Source organism: Ylistrum balloti, unplaced genomic scaffold, assembly GCF_031769215.1.
Source record: "Ylistrum balloti isolate Yb309-2 unplaced genomic scaffold, AGI_CSIRO_Ybal_v1 Utg370260, whole genome shotgun sequence".
NCBI lineage: Eukaryota > Metazoa > Mollusca > Bivalvia > Pectinida > Pectinidae > Ylistrum > Ylistrum balloti.
This window is the reverse complement of record NW_026782205.1, coordinates 332,062-347,339: the sequence shown is the minus strand read 5'-3', so window position 1 is coordinate 347,339 and position 15,278 is coordinate 332,062. Positions and strand designations below refer to the sequence as shown.

Genomic DNA, 15,278 nt, shown 5'->3' with positions numbered 1-15,278 from the left:
ATAAAATGTAAATTCATTAAGTCTGAAACTTTAACAATTGATGTATGAAATATTTGCACTTGGAAAGTGGGAGGGGGAAGGTGGGTGGTTTTTATTTTCCTAAGGATAACTATTTAGATTGCCATATTTTTTCCCATGTATGTTAACACCTTTGGAATACTGGATAATCTCGCTATTTATTATGAGGTGGAAATCAAGTGTTTTATTGATAAAACAAAACATGTGGTGTTTTGTGAAGGCAGGATGAAAATGGATTTATCATGGTAAAACAGTTGATTGTGTTGACAAACCGTGATAAACAGTATCAGGTCAAATGATATAGAGAATTAATCAAGAAAGAAATCAAAGTGAATTGTATCTGACATTGGTAATGTTACATGTGTATGAACATTTTCTTGGTTAAAGTGTCAAACTGAATTACCTGTACACCCACATGTATATATATACACAAAATGTTTGTTCACCTGGCAGTTCAGCCTTTCCAAATATGTATGGGTCTATTTGTTTGTTTTAGTGAAACAAGAACAAATAGCTTAAGTCTATTGTTATCAATATGCAAATACAATGTAATGGTATTCCCTTTACATCTGTCATCATGTACTATCTACAGGTAAATTATCTAGTCACAGCTTTATCTCCAAGTATTCCCATGTAGGCTACAAATTCCCAACGGATGAAAGGGAATCAATGTTGTAATATCATTAGGTCTTGACCCCTTGGGGCAGGGTGGGATTGGCCTAATATATAATTCTTTAAAATCCTACTCCTCCTGTAAGAATAATTGATTTTGTCCAAATTTAGTCTGAAACATTCATGGGTGAAAGGGAATCAATTTTGTGTAAATGATGGATTTCAGCTCCCTTTTTAGGGGAAATTCTTTAAAATTTTACCCTCCAGTAGGAACGATTAGATATTGCCCAAATTTATTGGTGAGAATTCTTCGATGAAGGGTAATCAAATGCGTATAAACAGTTCATTCTTGTAATGTATAAAATGTACCTCCTGCTTAAAAGGTATCCAGATACTTCTATGTAGATAGATATACTTTTATGCACAGACTTAAGATGTAACCCCCACCTACCCCCCCCCCCCCCTACCACCACCACCACCATTCTAATAACATCATTTTCAATTGAATGTTTACAAAACAGATGTTAAGCCTTAAAAGGAATGACTATTCATCCAAATCATTACTTTGGCTGCATTTAAACTAGGATATTGAAACATGATGTATACATCAGCCATCCAAGGTGCAGTGTGCAAAGTCAGAGCCTATTACCCCCTCAATACAGAGTTATTGCCCTTTGTTTAAATTTTGTGTCATGTAGCTTTTCTTGCATAACAATTTGCAGGACATTAACTAGTTTTAAAATGCTACTCCTCCAATGCATTCTGAAATATCATTGATGAAAGCAGTCATTTCTAAAATAAATGGGGACAGTAAATCAGCCTAAATTTTCCTCTATATTGCTATTGAGTGTATTTCAACCAATTTTGGTCTGAAACTTTACTGAAGGAATGCAATTATTTCTTAATAAAAGAAGTTCATTTGACTCTAGGGATAGGGGAGCGGAATGCTAAAAGAGCAAATTACCTAAAATTTTGCTGTTGAAATGCTACCTCTCTTTAATACCTGAAAGGAGGGCCAAGGGAAGGGAGGGAGGGAAGGGAGGGCCCAGAAGGGAGTACGGGAGGGAGGGGTGGGGAAGGGAGGGCCCAGAAGGGAGTACGGGAGGGGAAGGGAGGGCCCAGAAGGGAGTACGGGAGGGAGGGGCGGGCCCAGAAGGGAGTACGGGAGGGAGGGGGAGCGGGGATGGAGGAGGGAGGGGGAGGGCCCAGGACGGTCTTTCTGAAATTAATGAGGTATGTTCATTTACTAGAGATATGTTCAGGGACTTGTTATTACTAAGTTTTTATCCCTCATTTCTTTTGGGTACTCTATATCATGGTTAAATCCTCTGGATGTTTGTCAGATGACCGTCCTTGTTGAGAATTTGCCATAAGATGAGTGAGTCTACAGAAATTATTCACCTGATCAATAAACATCACATTGATAACTTGCAGGATTCTAGAATTCTTCAACCGAAGAGAATATTGCTTAGTCTCACACATCTGCCTTTGGTACAGAACACTTCACCTAGAACTTCCCATGTAATCAAGGTTAGGGTGAATGCAATATGAATTCCTGAATAAAAGGTCCTGTTCTATACAATGACAAAGATTTTGTGTTGGGAGCTGACAAATTAAATTGAACTGACCACCAATATGTCCAAACAATTTATCTCTCCAGAAAATAGCACTCAGCGTTAGGACAGATAGAGTGGCAGACAAACATGAAGACAAATGGAGGATCAACAGATTTTTCTACAAAAGATTGAAAATCTAAGAATGCAATTAACTGTCTTGGGTGTCTTATCATAATCTTGTGACATGAAATCAAATTATGTCATCTACAAATATAGAGAATATTATACAAATATAGCACTTGGAATTAGACACAGACAAAAAGGCACGAAAGACTGACCCTTCGATATTTATTCTATGATTGGGTTCCCTTTTAATATCTGTATGAGATGAGTGACTGGAATTCTATTACGTATTTCAACCATCGCAGTTCTGATTCTTTTTATTGTTATTAGCATACCATATAGGGTTTCCTGCCTGAAATCATTATTGTGGCTCGGTGAAGTGTTTGACCGATATAAGCTGTTTAATTTCATAGTGGTGATAATTTTGTGATTGTTCCAGTTTGGACAAGTTTACAGGGTATGTATACATTTCTCTCAATTAAGATTTTAGACGAAATGAAATTCATTCAAAACTTAATAACAATTATAAATTTGACTTGCCAAAGAATTGTGTAGTTAATATATTACAGATATGGATAGGTACCAGATGAACTATGACCAACCTCTGATTTCTCGAATACCTCAAGCTGTTGGCATGGTCCAGAGAAGTTTGACTTATCAGGGTTTTATTGTATATGCATCTGGCATTAAGCTATATCCAGCCCTACGACTAGCTAAGCTTATCACTGAATGCTCAAAGAATGATTAAAACTGGCTTTCGTTTCTTCATCCGAAATATCTTTTAGGAAAAGGAAATTATTATTTAGTAATAATAATAATGAGGTAGATACCCATTGAGAGGTATTCTTTACAAATCTGAACTAGATACCCATTGAGGGGTATTCTTTACAAATCTGAACTAGATACCCATTAAGGGGTATTCTTTACAAATCTGAACTAGATACCCATTGATGGGTATTCTTTACAAATCTGAACTAGATACCCATTGAGGGGTATTCTTTACAAATCTGAACTAGATACCCATTGAGGGGTATTCTTTACAAATCTGAACTAGATACCCATTGAGGGGTATTCTTTACAAATCTGAACTAGATACCCATTGAGAGGTATTCTTTACAAATCTGAACTAGATACCCATTGAGGGGTATTCTTTACAAATCTGAACTAGATACCTCCTTGAGGAGTACTCTCTTGAGCTCTGATCTAGGTACACCCTTGAGGAGTACTCTTTTCAGCTCTGATCTAGACACCCCATTGAGGAGTACTCTTTTCAGGTCTGATCTAGATGCCCCCTTTACAGCTCTCAGTTGCTCCCTTGGGTTGTATTCTTTTTAGCTCTCTGCTAGATGCCCACTTATTGGGTTTTCTTTATGGTACTAATATATATATGTGTTTCATTGTTGGATTTTCTCTATAGTTCTTAGCTAATATACCCTTTTGGGTATCCTTTTCAGCTCTGAGCTAGATGTGGTACTGTGGGGATTTTTTTTACGCTGCTGATTTTGATATATTCCCATTTTCTTTGAAGCTCTGAACTGGATACCTTCTTGGGGGATGTTCTTGCTGAGCTAGATGCACCATTGTGGAATATTCTGTGCAGGGCTGAATGTGGTATTCTTTACAGCGGTTAATGTCCCATTGTGGGGTATTTCTGAGTGTTGAGATCAATGATTTCCCCGTGATGGATATTCTATAAGCTCTGGGGTTGATGCCCCTTTTGTGGGATTTCTTTACGTCTCTGAGCAGATGCCCTCATGGGAATATTCTTTTCTGCTTGTGGGGTATTCTTTAAAGATCTGTGCTAAGCACCTTGACATGAAGTGTTCTTAGGAAATTAGATTTTGATGTTCTCACTATGAAGTTGATGTAACATCATACAATACTAGATAAGTACAGGTAATCTTACATGTTAACATTCACCTGTAATCAGGGGACTTAAATCTGGATAGCTAAATGAAATATTCATGACTACTTGCTTTTGTAAATGTTTATATTGAGTAGTTATCTGTCATTAGCTAGTTGAGCCTCTAGTAGTTCTGATCTGCCTGGTTGTATAGTATGTGTTGAGACAGCTATAAATACCTAGTATTACACATAGTACCTACCCCGATACCTGTAGTGTTGGTGAGATTACAATGAAGGCTGACCCACCTAGCCAACTATAGGTATTTACTTCCGTCATTTTCTATGTACAGGTGAGATTTCTCAAGAGTCATCCAGGTAGAACATAAGGTTACTCGCTGGTCTGTGTTTGGATAAATACAGCCTGGCTGTGCAAGGAAAAATCAACACCCCTGATAACTATTGTAGCATGTGAAGTTAGGTACATGTGACAATATGCTTAGCTACATTCCTCCATTTTATACATTGGAGAAACAGCAGTTGGAGATTTAAGGTAAGTCTGCTTCCAAGACTATTTTAACCTGCCTTATTTTAACCTGTCTTGATATCTTACTTGGCCTGGTAAGACATATATGTATTTGTTATCTGATGTAAAGGACTGATAGGCCTTCGGGGTTGGTGTCAACATTCACTGTACATATTATTATACTGATTAAGAAACAATCCAGTTTATTGACAGACTAGTAAATTGTTTGGTGGTACACACATTTACAACGTGAAGTATGTCTGTGTTATGTTGGTTGTACATGTTGCTGTTGGGCAGTCATGCTATCACTTCATTCTTTGGATGTGCTTGATTGAACTTCAGCTTCAACTTGGCTATAATAAACAGCCATTTGTACTAGTTGGCTCAGTCTTTCTCACACATTTCTGATGGAATTTAATACAGCTTAGTAACTGTAACCAGTATTAACCAGCATGGCTGGTGTTATGAGGACAACTGTGTTGTAGCAAATGAGTAAAATAACTGTTTATGTCAAATATGTGTCCAAAGTGAATAGAAAATGATAAAAGCATAATATTATCAGCCATGTTTGGATCATTAACAGTACAGTAATATCAATATCTCCTTAACCTTAATTCACACAGTGACACCAGTCTCTTATACTCCCAGTATTGTGTACATTTGCTTATTTGAGGCAGCTGTCATCAGAGACTTGAATGTTTGTTTTGTTTTGGAAGGATAAGATCTGTAAGTTCAACGTCTCTTGATGGTATAGGAAAATTAAAAGTTTTCTGAGGGAGTGCTAATAACAAACGAGGTTATTTATAGACACTGATGAGGTAGATGTTGTAACAGACGCTGTTTATAGACACTGATGAGGTAGATGTTGTAACAGATGTTGTTTATAGACACTGATGAGGTAGATGTTGTAACAGACGCTGTTTATAGACACTGATGAGGTAGATGTTGTAACAGACGCTGTTTATAGACACTGATGAGGTAGATGTTGTAACAGACGCTGTTTATAGACACTGATGAGGTAGATGTTGTAACAGACGCTGTTTATAGACACTGATGAGGTAGATGTTGTAACAGACGCTGTTTATAGACACTGAGGAGGTAGATGTTGTAACAGACAGTGTATATATACACTGATGAGGTAGATGTTGTAACAGATGCTGTTTATAGACACTGATGAGGTAGATGTTGTAACAGATGCTGTTTATAGACACTGATGAGGTAGATGTTGTAACAGACGCTGTTTATAGACACTGATGAGGTAGATGTTGTAACAGACACTGTTTATAGACACTGATGAGGTAGATGTTGTAACAGAGGCTGTTTATAGACACTGATGAGGTAGATGTTGTAACAGACGCTGTTTATAGACACTGATGAGGTAGATGTTGTAACAGACGCTGTTTATAGACACTGATGAGGTAGATGTTGTAACAGACGCTGTTTATAGACACTGATGAGGTAGATGTTGTAACAGACGCTATTTATAGACACTGAGGAGGTAGATGTTGTAACAGACGTTGTTTATAGACACTGATGAGGTAGATGTTGTAACAGATACTGTTTATAGACACTGATGAGGTAGATGTTGTAACAGACAGTGTTTATAGACACTGATGAGGTAGATGTTGTAACAGATGCTGTATATATACACTGATGAGGTAGATTTTGTAACAGATACTGTTTATAGACACTGATGAGGTAGATGTTGTAACAGATACTGTTTATAGACACTGATGAGGTAGATGTTGTAACAGATGCTGTTTATAGACACTGATGAGGTAGATGTTGTAACAGATGCTGTTTATAGACATAGACACTGATGAGGTAGATGTTGTAACAGATACTGTTTATAGACACTGATGGGGTAGATGTTGTAACAGACACTGTTTATAGACACTGATGAGGTAGATGTTGTAACAGATGCTGTTTATAGACACTGATGAGGTAGATGTTGTAACAGATGCTGTATATATACACTGATGAGGTAGATGTTGTAACAGATGCTGTTTATAGACACTGATGAGGTAGATGTTGTAACAGATGCTGTTTATAGACACTGATGAGGTAGATGTTGTAACAGACGCTGTTTATAGACACTGATGAGGTAGATGTTGTAACAGACACTGTTTATAGACACTGATGAGGTAGATGTTGTAACAGAGGCTGTTTATAGACACTGATGAGGTAGATGTTGTAACAGATGTTGTTTATAGACACTGATGAGGTAGATGTTGTAACAGATGCTGTTTATATACACTGATGAGGTAGATGTTGTAACAGACGCTGTTTATAGACACTGATGAGGTAGATGTTGTAACAGATGCTGTTTATAGACACTGATGAGGTAGATGTTGTAACAGACGCTGTTTATAGACACTGATGAGGTAGATGTTGTAACAGACGCTGTTTATAGACACTGATGAGGTAGATGTTGTAACAGATGCTGTTTATAGACACTGAGGAGGTAGATGTTGTAAATGACATTGTTTTAGAGACAGAGGTTGTAAATCACCTGTATTGAAGTGACAATGTTACAACTTCCAACTTTGTATATGATAGTATGTTTGTTGTTGGTGATTTGATGTCACGTGTATGCACAGCATTATGTATAAAATATTGAAAAATATGCATGAGAATTCCAGGCTTCATAGAAGTTGATGTAGTGTTATGAGTGCATCACCATATTAATGGATTTGGGTGGTGTCCTACATTTGAGCTGCTTGAGGTGGAAGGTGGTACCTGTTTCTGTGATAATAAGTCTACCATGGTAGATTCACATTATGACATCACTAAAGCACACTTGTTTACTAACTACAGATCTGTGGTATTTATTGATTTCTCTTTTAAATATTCAGTGTGATCTACCTAGATGCTTGTCTCATATGCCAGATCTGGATATGTGATACTACTTGCTTCTGGAAAGATTGATTTCAAAGGACTGAGCATGTATATACAAGTATTTTATGTCGAGAAATTATTGCACTTGATAGAAATGTTTGGTAGAGTGGTGAAAATGATTGTAATTTTCAAATTCGGGTACTTCATATCAAGATGTATATGTAATTTTATTTGCTTGAAACCTATAGTTACCAAGGTATTTACATTTACAAGGTAATGCCACCATATAAACAAACCTGGAGAAGTGTGATTTATGGTATGATAAATGTCGTCGAGCACTTCACTATTACAAGGTCATTTGTGTGGACATGGAGACGATGTGACGGCTCAATATTAACTTGGTTTTTTCACTTGATTTACTACAAGATTGATCTTGAATAGTTTATTTCATCTTAATATCTTATTTACAGAAGACAGTTACATATGCAGGAAGTGAAAATATAAACGTTGACCTGTGTACAGCATCTATTGTAGTTTTAAATAATACACAGCATGTGTAGTGCGCTACAGTACACAATATGATGTCTGCATATCTGTCATTTACATTGGCTATAAATGCTATATCACAACAGTTCAATGCATTGATATTTCACTTTGAATTTTTTATTTCAAAATATTATCTAAAGGGATAAAACATTTAGCCTATCTTTGATGACAAACTTTGATAAGATTTAGTGTTGATATGACCAATACTTCCACTAGTTAATTTGTCTGCAAATCTTTTCATATCGAATATACACACTGACAAATCAGCTGTTCATGTTTAATATCTTCTGATTTTGGTAGAATGAGTAGCTGTGCTTTATGTAGCCTGAGGATGTACAATTGATATTTTTGTATTTCCAATTTCAATAAATCCTGAAGACCAATAGAGAGTAGACAGTTGTTACTTTGTACAGAAATGATATTGACCTGATCTAATTATCAGTCCCCCACCAGGAACTGGAGTGGACTATAGTTTTGTGTAGTGTATGTACTTCCTTCCATCCTGCTATACAACTTATCACTGGAGTTTAATACTTGGGATATGGTTTTACCTTGGATAATGTATTATATATAAATATGTTCACTCTGACTTTTAGACCTTTGACCTACATAAAGTAAAAGTTTGTTCTGACTCTATCTTCTACCATACTTGCTACCAAACTACTAATGCCTGTGTGCCATCTTTTTATGGTGGAGGGGAGGTAGGTTCTTCCTCACTTTCTGCCTTGATTAGAGGGTTTGTTCCAGCGAGGTTGAATCTTTGGATAGCGATGTCTCAGAATCAAGGGGGCACAAGGTGATGAAAACTTGTTCTAACACAGAAAATCAGGCTAAAATGATGGTCATGTTGTTATGTTTCACATAACAGGTGAAGATGTCCATCCTGTCACATTTTACTGACAGGGGACTTTGATACTACCCTGAGGACAAGATCAGCAGGATGACATCCCACATTGTCACATTATACTGACAGGGGGCTTACATACTGCCCTGAGGTCAAAATAAGATTAAGTTATGTAATTTGGAGTAAAATGTCTACATTGTATTTTTGTGAGTTTAGGATTGTAGTTTGGAGTGCTATGTCTACAGTATAGTTTTGGTGAGTGATTTTACAATAGTCACAATTTTGTATGTCATTTATTTAAGTCTTCACAGTGGAGTTTATTTCACTATGTGAGGATTTCGACATTAGAGTGTGCTACAATTTGATATAGAAATTAAGGTAAAAGTATTAAGAGAAAAATTGTTAATGAATTTCTGAATTTGATAAACCCCAATGGCCATTAGGTGGAGGTCATGACCAGAGCATTGAGTGATACAGCTGGGGTGACCACATACGAGAATGACAACATCTATTGTTAAATCAATAATTCCATGGTATATATGACACTTATTGACAGTTGTGCACATTACCGTTCAATGGTGAAATATCTGATGCTACACTGTAAATGAGTTAGATAGTGATACACATTGTGACTGTAATGAGATAATAATTACCCTACAGTGTTTAAAAAAATTTCAGCAGTATATCATGATTCTACTGTTGAAAAACATAGTTTTATTGGCAACATAAACCCACTCAAGACCATGAAATGAATATTTGTGGAAATATCACAATATACCATTGCAGATTCCAAATCACTGTAGGTCAAGTGTCATATTCACTGATGGTGTACAGAGTTTCATGATGACTGACATGATGGTGTACAGAGTTTCATGATGACTGACATGATGGTGTACAGAGTTTCATGATGACTGACAGGATGGTGTACAGAGTTTCATGATGACTGACATGATGGTGTACAGAGTTTCATGATGACTGACATGATGGTGTACAGAGTTTCATGATGACTGACATGATGGTGTACAGAGTTTCATGATGACTGACATGATGGTGTACAGAGTTTCATGATGACTGACATGATGGTGTACAGAGTTTCATGATGACAGGATGGTGTACAGAGTTTCATGATGACTGACATGATGGTGTACAGAGTTTCACATGATGGTGTACAGAGTTTCATGATGAGACATTGGTGTACAGAGTTTCATGATGACTGACATGATGGTGTACAGAGTTTCATGATGACTGACATGATGGTGTACAGAGTTTCATGATGACTGACATGATGGTGTACAGAGTTTCATGGTGACAGAGATAGTCTGATTGTGTTCTGAGGTCATGATGACTGACACAGAAATGGTGTCCCCGCTTTCATGGTAATGGACAAGATGGAGTTCCTAGTTTCATTGTGATAGAGATAGTCTTATGGTGTTCTAAGTTGAATTTGTCACTGTGAATTCTTTAAAATCCTACTCCACTTGTAGGAATGATTGTGTTTTGCTAAAATTTGGTCTGAGGCATTGTAGGGTGAAGGAAAATCAGTTTTGTATAAACGATGGGTCAGCCTCCTTTGATGGGAGGGACTTAACCCAATATGGGAAATAGAGGAAATTGTTTAAAATCCTATTCCTTTTTCAAGAATAATGGCAATTCACCCAAATTTTGTCTGAAGCATCCTTTGGTAAAGCAGAATCAATTTGTGTAGATGGTGGGTATAGACCCCTGGGGACAGGAGGGCCAGTGCCAAACACAGTTCTGAAGAAATACCTGAATGTTGTCTCAATTTGGTCAGAAGCATTCTTGGTTGCATGAACATCAATTTTGTTTAAATGGTGGATATCAAACATTGGGTTGGGAGGGGCAGGGGTTGGGCCGGGGCCCAATAGGATAAATAGGTCAAATTATTTAAAATCATTCTTCTTATGAAGGAATGCCTCGATTCTATTACAATTTGGTCTGAGATATGCTTGGGTTCAATTTTATATGACCAGTAGGTTTTGACTCCCAGAGGGGCCAATAGTGGAAATAGAGCAAAAACGTGAAAATCCTTCTTGTGCTCTAATGATTCAATTTAGTCCAGATTTAATCTGAAGCATCCTTGGATGAAAACTAAATTTTATACAAGCAGTATATCTAAACCCTGTGGGGAAGAGAGGCTGGGCCAAATAGTTGAAATTGATAAAGTTGTTTTAAATACTTTCATTTATTGTAATTAATCAGTTTTAAGCAAAATATACCAGATGAATGATACAGGCCCTATGGGCTTCTTGTTTGATATTAAACTTCTGCTTTCAGCTGCTATACAAATACTGAAGCTTAACAAGTGTGTCACATTTTATGCTTGGTTACTTGTGCATGTTGTGTTACCTGTATCACTTCCATGAGGACCACAGGTATATTAAATTCATCAGTTGGCCTATCAGCCTTTGCCACTTAACAGTATAGTTGGTGATGATTATTACTGTGAATATATTCACATTAATTCCCACCGAGTTCAATGGTTAAACCAGATACACTTGTCAGGGTTAAAATGCATATACAGGTATATTTGTTACAGTTCAGATAAAATTGATTGTTAGATAGAAAATTCTTCTTCTTTTTTCTTTTCCTCCTTTTTCAACCTATTCAAAAATATGCCTTTTGTCAGTGATCTGTGATCCATCCATCTGTAAACTATTTTTGTTATTGCTATTTCTTGAGAAGTATGTGATGGATCTCTCTCAAATTTTATAGATGGGTTCCTCTTGGGCCCTAGTTATGCCCATTTGACTTTGGGTCTGATCAGGAAAACAATATGGCTGACAGATGGCAATCTTGGATTTCATAAATGAAATATTGTTATCACTATTTCTTGAGAAGTACTGGATTGATTTTTCTCAAATTTCATATGTAGGTATCCTATGGTCCCTTATTGTACCTGTCTGATTTTGGGACTGATCAGATAAACAAAATGGCAGACAGGTGGCCATCTTGGATTCTGAACAAGAAAGAATGTTATTGCTATTTCTAGACCAGTACTGGATGGATCTCTCTCAAATTTCATTTACAGGTTCTCTTTATGACCCTAGTTTTTGATTTTGGGACTGGTCAGAAAAATAAAATGGAAGATAGGTGATGATCTTGAGTTTGGCAAATGAATGTTCAAATTTGGTATTATTAAGAGCAAAAACAAAGGAGAGCAGAGGGGAAAAGATCCTACAATCGTGGGTGCCAAGATCCCTTTGGTTTATGATTATAAATGTTTTAAAGCTTTTAACACTTTCATTTGATATATCTGTTAAAGCAGGTTGTACAGAACCAAATCTGTTGCTATTTTATGTCATTTTAAGAATTTTTACCTATTTTCAAACGGACATAATGACATGATGTTTTACACCTGTATAAAACTTTTTACATTTATTTTTGTGGTGATACATAAATTGATTATTTGAACCAAAAAATGTTCCATCTTCACTTCAATGTGCTGAGGGTTGAAAAAGAAAAACAAAATGATACAAATAATTAAAGAAAAAATACCTCAGTTAACGAATGAGAAAGGCTTACAGGGTGAGATAAGTAGATATCAGAAATTGTATGAGACTTCAAATGACCTAGGTAAAGAATGATAAACACTTCAAGGATGAAATAAGTCAACCTCAGAAATGGAGTGGGACTTCAACTCAGTTAATGAAGGAGAAAAGCTGTGGTGAGGAATGATGTGAAACTTTGAACAAATTAGCAAAAAAAATGAGATAAATTTAGTAAAGCATCAGACACCTTCATAAAAGAATAAAAAGAGAGAAATTATAAGCTAACAATATATAGATACACATGGCTGATGTAGGAAAGAGGACTGTGACTGACTGGTTTACAGTAAGCTAACAGTATATAGATACACATGGCTGATGTAGGAAAGAGGACTGTGACTGACTGTGGTTTACAGTAAGCTAACAGTATATAGATACACATGGCTGATGTAGGAAAGAGGACTGTGACTGACTGGTTTACAGTAAGCTAACAGTATATAGATACACATGGCTGATGTAGGAAAGAGGACTGTGACTGACTGTGGTTTACAGTAAGCTAACAGTATATAGATACACATGGCTGATGTAGGAAAGAGGACTGTGACTGACTGTGGTTTACAGTAAGCTAACAGTATATAGATACACATGGCTGATGTAGGAAAGAGGACTGTGACTGACTGTGGTTTACAGTAAGCTAACAGTATATAGATACACATGGCTGAGGACTGTGACTGACCGTGGTTTACAGTAAGCTAACAGTATATAGATACACATGGCTGAGGACTGTGACTGACCGTGGTTTACAGTAAGCTAACAGTATATAGATACACATGGCTGAGGACTGTGACTGACCGTGGTTTACAGTAAGCTAACAGTATATAGATACACATGGCTGATGTAGGAAAGAGGACTGTGACTGACTGGTTTACAGTAAGCAAACAGTATATAGATACACATGGCTGATGTAGGAAAGAGGACTGTGACTGACTGGTTTACAGTAAGCTAACAGTATATAGATACACATGGCTGAGGACTGTGACTGACCGTGGTTTACAGTAAGCTAACAGTATGTAGATACACATGGCTGATGTAGGAAAGAGGACTGTGACTGACTGTGGTTTACAGTAAGCTAACAGTATATAGATACACATGGCTGATGTAGGAAAGAGGACTGTGACTGACTGTGGTTTACAGTAAGTTAACAGTATATAGATACACATGGCTGAGGACTGTGACTGACCGTGGTTTACAGTAAGCTAACAGTATATAGATACACATGGCTGAGGACTGTGACTGACCGTGGTTTACAGTAAGCTAACAGTATATAGATACACATGGCTGATGTAGGAAAGAGGACTGTGACTGACTGTGGTTTACGGTAAGCAGTATATAGATACACATGGCTGAGGACTGTGACTGACCATGGTTTACAGTAAGCTAACAGTATGGTGATAACAGCTGTAATAGTAAGGTACATGACTCCAGCATTATTACAAGTCCATGTTTTACACTAGCCCACTATATGTATATATAGAGCTGTAACATATCTTACTTCCTCACTTTCAGGCTGTAGCTCGGATATTAAACCCTTACTAACTTAGCCAGCAGAATATGACTTGTATTTGACTGCTCAGCTGCTAGGATTCAAACCTCCCATGGCACCGATGAACCAATCTTTTGAAGAGGCTATTTAAATCATAGCTATGTTAAAAAAAAGTTTTGTGGTTAAGGTTTTGAGCCAGATTTTATAGTGTATAAATATCCATGTGTGTATCCTGTTACGGATGATAACAATGCAGGCAAGACAGTGTTACTTATATAAAGTAAGTATGTACGATGATTTTATGTTTTCTGGTTAGTTCTTCATAGGCAGTTCAATTATTTCATACTGTTAAATGAAATTTCATCAGGCATTATGCTGTTATATTTTGTAAGAAAGCATACTTTCTTGTCTACTTTGACGTTACAGAAACTTCCTGCTCAAAGTAGATCACTGAGGAGAAACTTCGGCCTGTACATGATGACAGTACAAGATTTATTGTTCAATTTCTGTTTAATTTGAAGTAACATGTGTATAAAATATGGGAGGGGGTTCCCCACAACTACATACACACCATGTTATTGATGTGACCTACATAGTAGCTCATTCCTCCCTAAATGACCTCTCCCCACCCCATGTTACACACCATATTCATGGTGATGAGACCTATATTATATTTAACTTGTTCCTCCCTCCAGACCATGTTAATAGTAATGTGATTGCAAGTCACTCCCTCCTTCCACATCATATTAATGTTGATGTGACCTACTTTAGAACTCGTACCTGCCTCCACACCATGTTAATGTTGATGTGACCTACTTTAGAACTCGTCCCTCCTTCCACACCATGTTAATGTTGATGTGACCTACTTTAGAACTCGTCCCTCCCTCCATACCATGTTAATGTTGATGTGACATACTTTAGAACTCATCCCTCCCTCCACATCATGTTAATGTTGATGTGACGTACTTTAGAACTCATCCCTCCCTCCACACCATGTTAATGTTGATGTGACGTACTTTAGAACTCATTCCTCCCTCCACACTCATTTCTGACTGACTTACCATTGTGTTATAAACAGCAGGTTACAAACAGATGTGTATAGATACATTACCCTATTGACATATCTCCAGGGTCAGCATGCATGTGTTAGGCTTGTAAATGATGTACCCAATGTGGCTTTACACGGCTCAGGAATGCAGAAATGGCTCATTAATCCTCTCTGCTGTGTATCCATTTTCGCCAACCTTCATTAGAATCAATTTGTCTTGCACCTGTATGTCCCTTGTTGTGCTAGATGAATCTTTCTCAGATTTATATACTGGTT

The 15,278-nt window shown here is 37.0% G+C and overlaps 1 protein-coding gene across 2 annotated transcripts in view; it reads left to right on the top strand.

The window, feature by feature from the left end:
- Positions 1-13,996: 13,996 nt before the first annotated feature.
- Positions 13,997-15,278, top strand: part of LOC132552587 (protein kinase C delta type-like) — a 66,753-nt gene continuing 65,471 nt past the window's right edge. For both annotated transcript variants that reach the window (XM_060216773.1, XM_060216772.1), the window contains exon 1: positions 13,997-14,234. The gene's annotated coding sequence lies outside the window, so the exon portion shown is untranslated. The remainder of the gene's footprint in view (positions 14,235-15,278) is intronic.